An 11,415-nucleotide genomic window follows, 5' to 3' on the forward strand; every position below is an offset into this window, starting at 1 on the left:
GGATTGTTATAGGCAAAAGCATTAAATGTAGGAAGGGATAAACAGCCAGAGTGCGGAATGGAAGGTTTTTGCTGATACAGGAACTTGAATGTCTAAAATGCATTTAAGGCAGTGAAATACTTCTACAAAAAAAGAGTACCGGGCCCTTCATCACTGATTTGCTTGCCACACTCAAACTGAGCACTTTTAAAGTACATTTTCAAGATCTGGATATCACCAATAGGGACAGATTTTATTGTCCAAATATAATAACCTTGACAAAGTTAGGGTGAGCTTCTGCTGTACAGTTGGATAGGGAGTTCCAAGATTTAAACGGCACATATATTGGACCAATGATGTATCTCATCGTGGGTGTGACTTGGAGGGAAATCTGCAAGTGGTAGCATTCCCAAGTGTCCGATTCCCCTTGTCCATTTTGGTGGTAGAGGGTGCAGGTAACTGCCATACACTTTGTAGATGGTACAGAGCACAGTCACAGCGTTCTGGCAGTAGAGGTAATAAATGGGATGTCAGTCAATGAAGCTACTTTGGCCTGGATGGCTTTGGCTATCTTGAGGATTGTTGGACAGGCACTGAATGACATTTTGTTTTAGGGCAAGTGTTAACTGCAACTTATCATCCCATGCCACAATGTAGTCTAGGTGTGTAGACATGGCATTGTACAATCATCAACAAATATCTCCACTTCTGACTTTACAATGGAAAGAAGGGCATAGTGAAACAGATGACAGTTAGGCCACGGGAACTGTCAGAAAAATCTTTTACAGGACTGTCCTGAGGCTGAGATGACTGACTTCCAACAAATGCTATCATCTGCCTTTGTGAGAGTTATGATTCCAGCCATTAGAGCTGTTCCCCTTTGATGCCATTCACTTCACTCCATTTGTACCAGGACATCTCCATGTAGCATTCAGACAAATAGTGCCTTTGTGTGAAGGTCAGGTCATTCTCATCTCAACTCCAAAATTCATCTCTTTGGCCCATGTTGGCACCAAGACTGTGGTAAGGTCCAGAGCCAATTGGTCCTAGCAAAACCAAAAAGAGGCATTGTTTAATGGGTTTTCAGTGCTTTTTTGCCACTTGAGAGAAATTTTGATCATTGTTTCCATCACTTTGCTAATGATTGAGAGTAGACAGATGGGATAATAATTATCCTGATTGGACAGTGGGACATACTGAGCAATTTTCCATATTGTTGGGTAGATGCCAGTGTTATAACTATTCTGAGACAACTTGGCCAGAGGTGCAGTTTTTTCTGGAGTAGAGGTTTTCTATACTGATGCTGCAGTATTTTCTGATCTTGCAAGCCTTTGTTATATCCAGTTTTCTCAGAGATTCTTTGATATCACACCGAGTGCATCATATTAGCTGGAGACTGACTTCTCTGATGCTGGAGAACTCAGGATGAATTCAAGGAGCAACATCCAATCACTACCTCTCGCTGAACAATGTTCAGAAGGCTATTGACATGAGAGGTCTGAGAGTTGATACAATTCAACTGTCGATAGAAAAATAAAATCAGGCAGAAGAAACTGATACTTTTAACTTATGACTGGGCACATTCACCATTTTCTTTCAGTTAGTCCTGATGAAGGGTCTTGGCCCAAAACGTCAACAGTGCTTCTTCCTATAGATGCTGCCTGGCCTGTTGTGTTCCACCAGCATTTTGTGTATGTTACATCAAGTTCAATGCTGATTTTTGGTGCTGTCAAAATAGAGTTCCCACATTCTTTCCCAGTGAACACATTGATTTCCCTCAAGTTCTCCAGTTTCTCCCCACTCCCTAAAGACACATGTGCTGGTAGCTGACTAGATCGCTGTTAATTGCATCTAGTATGTAGGTGAGTGGTGTAGGGATAATGCAAACAGCTGCTTGATAGGTGGCAGAGGGATCAGTTTCCATGCTGCATGACAATATAACTCTGTCCAAGTACTGAAAAATCTCCCCATTCTACACCTGCCATTTAATCAAGTATCAAGGATCAACTTTATTCTCATCTACATCTGTGGTGTCCTGGCATGACCAGCAACAAATTCAACAGTTATAAATAATAAAGATTTAGATTAAAGATAAGTTGGATTTTAAAATATACATAAAATGTACATAAATGCTAGCATGTTTTACAATGTAAACAACATTCCAAAGAGTGGTTTAAAGTTCTTACAGTGCAGTGACTGAAGGAATTGATAGGAGGGAATGGGGGGGGGGGGGAGGTCGAACTTGAATAGATGATTACATTAACTGCTTGGGGGAGAAAAACTTCTAAGATGATGTGAAGTCCATCTTAAAATTAAACTGGATTCCAACCAATGGTCCATCACATACTCAATCTCATTTCAGACTGGCATCAAGCAGTTCTGTCTTATTGCAACTTATCTTCTCAATTTTTCTCACTCTGATCCTGTATCTCACCTTCAATAAGCTTCCTCCCAGAGAGGAACTAAACTGCAGTATGAATGGGCAACTGCTTAACCTCGATCACCACCTCTGCAGCCTCAGGCATCAGTTTACAAAATGAATATAGTGTCTGCATGTGTGCACATTCGGAGGTCAAGTTTCAAATCATCTTTGACACCTCAATGAAAGCATTGAGAAAAGGGCTTAGACTGAAGTCTGGAATGCAAAGAACTGTTTTCAAACTTCCTCTGAAATCTATAAGACCCTGTAAAACGTGGGCCATGGTCTGTGTCTTGAGAGCCACCACTTAGTAAAAACTGGCATTGGTGGTAAAATTTACCATCACTCCCAGGGCGGCAGTGCAAGTTCTGATAGTTTGAGCGAATTAAATATCAAAAACCAGCACTTCAAAGCTGACTCCAGTTTCACAATCCACTAGGCAGCAATGATTCCAACTATCCGCTATGCTGAACTTAGAACATAGAGTGGTATACTAGAGGAACAGGCTCTTCAGCTCATGCTGTCTGTTCTAGGCCTAATCCAGATTAAACTAATCCCTTCTGCATCCACAGGATTGATTCCCAGCATATTCACAGGCCATCTAATAAGCTCATCTCATGTTTCTGTAGGTATATCACCAGCGCCATTTTTGTTACATCCAGTACTAGTGTTCTCTCTCTGAATAACATATCCAATGTCAAGGCCTTGGTAATGGTCACCTAGCTCCAGTTGTGTCTATTGCTAAACATTTGTTCATGAAATACGAGTTTGAAGATGTCACTTTCAAAGGAGGACAGAAATTGCTTGCAAATTTTCCTTCATCCATTCATGGGAAACACTAGCTTATGAGTACCTGATCACCTTGAAAATCTGTGAGAAGAACGGACAGAAGCCACACTTGGAAGTTGGAAAGAGTGAACAACATCCTAGATTTTAAAAAATGTGCAAAAACCAAAATGCTGTATATTTAAAAAAAATGTGAGGTAGTGTTCAAAGATGCAATGTCCATTTAGGAGTTGTATGGCAGAGGAGAAGAAGCTGTTCCTGAATCGCTGAGTGTGTGCCTTCAGGCCTCTGTACCTCTTACCTGATAGTAACAGTGAGAAAAGGGCATGTTCTGGGTGCTGGAGATCCTTAATAATGGACGCTGCCTTTCTGAGACACCGCTCCCTGGAGACGTCCTGGGTACTTTGTAGGCTAGTACCCAAGGTGGAGCTGACTAGATTTATAACTCTCTGCAGCTTCTTTCGGTCCTGTGTAATAGCACCCCCATACCAGATAGTGATGCAGCCTATCAGAATGCTCTCCACGGTATAACTATAGAAGTTTTTGTGTGCATTTGTTGACATACCAAATCTCTTCAAACTCCTAATGAAGTATAAAAACACAAAAATACAATTGCAGATGCTGTTGATCAAAGAATACATTCACAACGCTGGAAGAACTCAGCAGGTCAGGCAGCATCCGTGAGAAAAGAGTAGCCAACGTTTTGGGCCGAGACCCTTCATCAGGAATGACGAAGGGTCTCGGCCCGAAACGTTGGCTACTCTTTTCTCCTAATGAAGTATAGCTCCTGTCTTGCCTCCTTTATAACTACATTGATATGTTGTGACCAGGTTAGATCCTCAGAGATCTTGACACCCAGGAACTTGAAGCTGCTCACTCTCTCCACTTCTGATCCTTCTATGATCATTCATTTAGTTTTTATGTTGGAATTCAAGTATTGAAGGAAATAAAGTAAATTTATTTTAGATTCCTTCCAGATCAGCATCATTTATTATATACAATGTCATGAAATGTGTTGTTTTGTGGCAGGAGTACAGTGCAAGATATAAAAATTACTGTAAGTTGCAATTTTTATTTACCAATTTCAGCTGTAAGAATGAAACAAAGAAAAATTTGCATTTATATAGTTGTTCTCACGGGCCAATCAGGACATTCCAAAAACACTTTGCAGTCAATTAAGTATTTTTATCATAATGCAAGAAATACTGTGTCAATCGGCACGCAGATTTCTCTTGTTGATAATAAATTGATTCGATTTACTAATATGAATTTTAGTGAGGGATATATCTAAGTCAGTGTGATAAAAAGGGCCACAATTCTGTCAGTGTAATATTCCGGCAGTACCTCACAGCAGTGTCATTCTAGGTATCTGCTGTGAAGTTTGTGGACATGGATTTGAAAAAGACTCTCAAGATTCAGATGAGAGTGCTATCAAATGAGACCCAACTGACACTGAAGTGTGTTGAATATAAAACATGTAAGAAAATAGATGATCAGACCAAAGATTTACGGAAGACGTTTGGACAGGTACATGGATAGGAAAGTTTGGATATGGGCCATTTGCGGGTATATGCGTCCAGCTTAGCTGGGCATTAAGGTGAAGGTAGACCACTTGGGTTTGTTACCCGAAAGTACTCTAAGACTCTAAAACCACCCTTTGGAAAAGAAAGGGAAAGACCAGTTCCAATAATTGTTTTGATTCTGGATAATTTCCCAACATTCTCCCTTCTCACAATTCCCCTTCCCCAAACTACACAATATGCTTTCACACCTAGATGCAATATTTCTGAACAGGAAATGAATTGCCCGCTGTTCAACCTTACAGACTGTCACATCCAAATCACTTTCTGACCAATGGTGATGCAAATCAGTTCCTGGAATACAGACTCAGTTGGAAACATTCTGATTCCTTAGCAACTTGTCTTTGATTTTGGGACAGTGTTCTCTAAATAATGGCACTTAGAGGCACTTAGTACTGCTTCCAATTGCCTTTCCTGATGTTCACCACAGGCACCCAACAGTTGTTCTCAAAAAGATCTCTGTGGGCTACAGTCTCTGGACGCAAGTATAGAGAATCATTTTAAAAATTGCCTCTGATGAGTGTGTAGAACATTAAAGCTTATTGTACAATCAATGCAGAATCTTATGCTCATACCTGTGAGCTGACAATAGGATTTTCTTTGTAAGTTATAATACACCTTTTAGGATTATTGAAACCAAATTAAAACTGACCAGATTCAAACAGAGAGCAGCAGAGACAACAAGTATAACAAAGAATTTACAAAATGAGGTACATCAGCCAAACAACAGCATTTGGAATGTGACACTGGTAAACAGACTGCTTTAAGCAGTGTTCAAAAATAGATGCGTCACAAGCATAGAATTAATGAACCTGAATTATCAAGAGAGATTTAGAAAGGAACCAGGGAGCAACTGTGCTCTCTTCACTCTCATAATAAAGCTGTGCAGCAAAGCAATTTAAGAAGGGCTAATTTTGACAAACATTGCCTGGTAATGTCAGCTTTAGTACAGGGCTCTCCTTCACCTCTCTGTCAGAACCGAAAAGCTGAAGTTGTCTATCTCTACCTCACTGTGTTCCCCAGTCCTTTGTCCAAGGGGGTTAACATCTGCCTCTATTTCTGAGCATCTTGCATGTAAATAGCAGGAGAGAAGGTGGCAGGGTTGAGCTTGTGTCTCCTGAGATTTTCCATTCTGTATTCCCATATGTTGCTTTCGAGAATTGCTATGAGAAATTCAGAAGTCAGTTCATCATGAGGCCAAGCACTGATAGTGACCTCCCATGACTCCATTTAACCTTCTAAAAGATCTTGGCCAAAGTCTTCAATTCTTCTTTCAATATAACTCATGTGCTCTAAACCAGAGTGTCCGTACATTGACAAATGGGAATTAGCTGAACCACCAGGAGCCCCATCAGCAGCCCTCAGTGAATCACAAAAGAGATTCTTTCTATATGGCTGAGTTAGATTCAGAGAGGAGAAATAAATGACTGCGTTGCATTTTCCATCCATTGAATTGCAAAGTCAAAGTCAAGTTTGTTGTCATCTGCACAAGTACATGCACACACAGGTGCAATGAAAAACATACTTACAGCAGTACTGTTCACAAGAAAAACATACAAATTTTACAAGAAAGAACACAAATTGAATTGGGGAGAGCGGGGAGAGACAAAAAGTGGTAAGTAGATACAGCAAGGGCTACAGACTCTGGAAGGTAGTAAGTGTGATGAGTTAAGGGAGGGATGATGGGCAGCTGGAACCAGCGAGGAATGAAAAGAAACTGGGTAGTAGGGGTAATGGAAGAAGGAGTGGGGTGTGAGAGAAACAAGAATCAGAAGTTGAGAGAAAGGGATACAAGGATTGTGGGGTAACTGCAAACAGAAAATTCAATCTTAATACTCATAGACAAGCCTGATGGAATATGAAGTACTATTCTTGTTCACCTTTGCCCCTATCCAGCTCAGGCACTGGACAGATTCAACACAAGGAGGAAGATCCTTAAGGCTGGAAAATTCAGGACAAAGAGTAAGCCAGCTAATCTGGAGATAAGTAGATATGTTTTATTTACAGAGAGAGGTGAATCTGTGACTTGTGTTCAACAGAAAGCATTGACACTGAATCATGAGAAATTCAGGTTTCTATATTACTCTTGGAATTCAGTGGATCAAGGATGAAGGGAGAAGTCTGGGATGGTGTATGAAGTCAGAATCAGGTTTAATGCCGGTGGCATGCTGTATGTTGTGAGATTTGTTGTTTTGTGCCAGCTACACACTGAGCACCAAAAGCCAGATTACTGCCTGACGGAGTTTGCACTCTTCAACTGCGTGGGTGCTCTCGGGAGAAACCCTTGCGCAGGTTGGTAGGTTAATAGGCCACTGGAAACTGCTCCCCAGTGAGTAGGTGAGTGGAAAAATGCGAAGGGTGTTGAGAATGTGGAGAAAATTAAAAGAAAACGGAATTAATGTAGGATTAGTGTAAGTGGGTGGCTGATGTCAGTGTGAACTCAGAGAGCTGAAGTGCCTTTCTGTGCTGCATCTCCCTCTCTATGACTAACTCAAAAGCACAAAGGAACAATTAACTCAATGTAATACACTTAATTCAATCCAATTAACTGAAGAAAAGAAATTACTTTGTACTTAAGTTTTTGTCCACTGCCTTTCTTCTCCTGCACATCCTGATATGGAAGTGCATCCCTGTGCTTTCACGGATACTGGGGCTAACTCACGGAACTCCAGAGGAGCCTTCACCACAGGAACTGCGGCCGTTCAAGAATGTGGCTTGCTAGCACTTTCTCAAACGACAGACAATAAAATTTGCTCATGCCAATCACAGCCAAATCCTCAAAATTTAATAAATAAGAATAAAACTGATATTAAAGAACTATAAATTACAAAGCGTGCTACAGAGTACAAATCTGGTGCCGTTCTGTTAGAAGTCTCTGTACATTCTCCCCATCGAATATCTGGATTTTCTGCAGGTCCTCTGGTTTCCTGCCACAGTCCCAAAACAAGCAAAAAGAGATGAAAAAATATTGAGGTAGTTGTTCATGGGTACATTGCCCATTCAAGTGCAAGAGCTGTTGACTTTGAGCACCAATAAACTGATTACTGACCATATGGAATCCTATTAGATTTCCCCTACTCAGGGCATACATCTTTTTCACCAATCAACTTCCCAGCTCTTTACTTCACTCCTCCACCTCCCAGTTTCACCTGTCACCTGGTGCTTCTCCCTCCCCTCTCCCCATCTCTTAACTCTGCTCCTCATCTTTCTTTCTCCAGTCATGCTGAAGGGTCTTGACCCGAAACGTTGACTGTACACTTTTCCATAGATACCACCTGGCCTGTTTTAGATCCCCCAACATTTTGTGCATGTCGCCTGAAATTAGAGTCTGCTTGACTTGTAGCAGGTTAGTTCAGCAAACTGAATCTCCTTCATCAGTGCCAGGAAATGTGTGGAAGTTGGCATTCCTATGCTGGATACTGGCGGAAATGCAGCATTGAAGTTCAATGTAAATTTATTATCAAAGTACACATTTGTCACCATACTGTACAACACGAGGTTCATTTTCTTACTGGCATACTCAAATAATCCATAACAGAGTCAATGAAAGACAACACCAGTTTGGGCAGTTGACCAGTGTGCAAAGCACAACAAACTGCGCAAATACAAAATAAATAATTATATAAATAAATAAGCAATAAATATCAAGAATATGAATTGAAGATTCCTTGAAAGCAAGTCCATAGGTTATTGAAACATTTCAATGATTGGGCATGTAAAGTTGACTGAATGAATCCCTTTGGTTCAAAAGCCAAATGATTGAGGCCTAATAACTGTTCCCGAACTTAGTGGTTTGAGTTCTGAAGCGCCTGTACCTTCTTCCTGATGGCAGCAGTGAGAAGAGAGCATGTCCTGAGTGGTGGGGATCTCTGAAGATACACGCTACTTTCCTGTGAGAGCATTTCATGTAGATGTGCTCAGTGGTGGGAAGGGCCTTTCCTGTAATGGACTGGGCAGTATCCACTACCTTCTGTAGAATTTTTCATTCAAATGCACTTGTGTTTCCATACCAGGCTTCGATGTACCTAATTAATACACTCTTCACTACACATCTGTAGAACTTAGTTTAAGTTTTTGTGTCACACTGAATCTTCACAAACTCCAAAGAAAGTGGAGGTTGTGCCGAGCTTCCTTTGTAATTGCATTTGCATGCTGGGCTCAGGACAGGTCCTCCAAAATAATAACACCGAGGAATTTAAAGTTGCTGACCTTTTTCACATCTGATCCTCCAACAAATATTGGCTCATGGACTTCTGGTTTCCTTCTCCTGAAGTCAATTATCAGCTTCCTGGTGTTGCTGACTTTGAGTAAGAGGTTGTTGTAATGGCACCTCTCAGCCAGATTTTCTACCTCCCTCCTATTGGCTGATTCATCAGCACGTTCGATTTGACCAACAACAGTGGTGTCATCAGCAAGCTTGAACATGGCATTGGAGCTATGCTTAGCCACATTGTAATAAGTGTAAAGCAAGAAGAACAAGGGCTAAGCACATAGCCCTGTGGTGTTCCTATGCTGATGGAGATCATGGAGAAATGTTGTTGCCGATCCAACCTGACTAGGGTCTGCAAATGAGGAAATCGAGATGCATTTGCAGAAGGAGGTATTGAAACCAAGATCTTTGAGTATATTGATTAGTTTGAGGGAATGATGGTACTGAATGCTGAGCTGTAGTAAAAAAAAATGCATCCTGATACATGCTTCTTTGTGTTCAGATGTTCCAGGGTTGAATGAAGAGCCAATGAATTGGCATCTGCTTTTGACCTTTTGCAGTTAGGCAAATTGAAGTGAATCCACGTTGCTTCTCAGGCCAGAGCTGTTATGTTTCATCACCAACCTCTAAGAATACTTTATCACTGTGGATGTAAGTGCTACTGGATGATGATCGTTAAGGCAGGTTGCATCGTTCTCTTTAGGCACTGGTTTATATGAAGTTCTGCTTGAGCAGATGGGTACCTCAGACTACAGAAGTGAGGTTAAGAATCTCATTGAACACTCCAGGCTGCTGATTAGTACAGGTATTTAGTACCTATCCAAGTATCCCATCTGGACTGGATGGTTTTCATGGGTTCACTCTCCTAAAGGCTGCTCACACATCAGCCTCAGAGATGGAAATCACAGGATCATCGGGCTGTGTGAGATCCTGACGGTCCGTCCATGTTTTGACAGTCAAAACAAGCATTGAAGGCATTGAGCTCAACTGGAATCGAAGCCCTGTGGCCACCTAAGTGCTTAATTTAACTTTATAAAAGGTGATATGACTCAAGCCCTGCCTCAACTGTGGAACATCCTTCATTGATTCAAGTCTAATTCAAAATTGTCACCTCACTCAAGATATGGCTTTCTGAACATGACGCATGGACCTTTTGTAATTTTCTTGGTCACCAGACTTGAATGCCTCTGATTTGGACCTCAGCAGATTGCAGATGTCATCCAGTAATCAGCCCCTGAGCTCTGCTCTTTCCAGAGATGCTGCCGGACTTGCTGACTGTTTCTGGCATTTTCTGTTGAGCTTCAGACCTTAGGTCATATACAGTCTTTCTGATTTTAGCCGTTTTAGGACTTACATCTTCCTTAAGCATTTACAAAGTTTGGCTGACTGAATGTAGGCAGTTCTGATTTAGGAGAACAGGGCCACAGATTTTGCACTTGGTCATGTGAACATGACCTTCCTCCAGTCTGTAGCATTCCCAGAATGCAGAACAATGTTATCCTTTACTCCTTCCCGAATAACTTGCAGCTAGTCCTGTCCATTTTGAAACCAGCCTTCCCTCTTCACTGGAACATCATACTCTTACGTGAAATTATTTATGCCCATGACATATAAGAGATGCACTGCCACCTAATGCCTTTTTAATGCAGTACAGTAACTTCAAACATCAACCAGTTCAAAACCAGACTGCATTGGTAAAATGGAGGATGATCTCACTGTACACTTGTAAGAAGCTCAAAAATCCTATAACATGGTTCAAAAATAAATCATAGAATGTAACAAGAATTTATCATATGGAAAGACATCGGCATAACATACCCCAGTTCACCAATCACACGTGCATTTATTCACATGTACTGAGAAACCATCAGAGATCTCCACATTATTTCAGTGACCAATCAAGTTGATATGGCACTTTCTTTACTCATAGCTCCCAGTTCTTTGTTTGTTTCTCATTTCTATTTCTGTCATGACAAATTAAAGAGGAGACACAAAGGACTGTAGATGTTAGAAACTTGAGCAACACACAGAACGCAATGGGTCGAGCAGCATCAGTGGAAAGAAGAGAACTTGATGTTTTGGTTTGAAACCCTGCATAAAAACTAAGAGTGAGCAGGCAATTTCTGCTTAAAATCAGAAAAACTGAAGATGCCTTGATGTCTGAAGTTAAGCAGGAAATGTTGGAAATAGTCAGCAAGCCCCTTTCTTCTCTCAATACCAGGCATAAGGCAACTGGCCACGTCAGTCTTCACTCTCAGTCGTGATGCAAGAGTTTGACACAAAACATTAATACCTTCTTTCTTTGCACCAATGCTGCTCAACCTGCTGAGTTCTGTCAGCAAAGGATAGAAACAGTAATGGCCTGGAGTTCTCATTTGGCTTATGATGTGCATGCAATGGGTCAATCTCCTTAGCTATGGAAAGAATTAAAACTAAATACG

This window comes from Hypanus sabinus, chromosome 6 (assembly GCF_030144855.1).
Source record: "Hypanus sabinus isolate sHypSab1 chromosome 6, sHypSab1.hap1, whole genome shotgun sequence".
In the NCBI taxonomy this organism is placed as follows: Eukaryota; Metazoa; Chordata; class Chondrichthyes; order Myliobatiformes; family Dasyatidae; genus Hypanus; species Hypanus sabinus.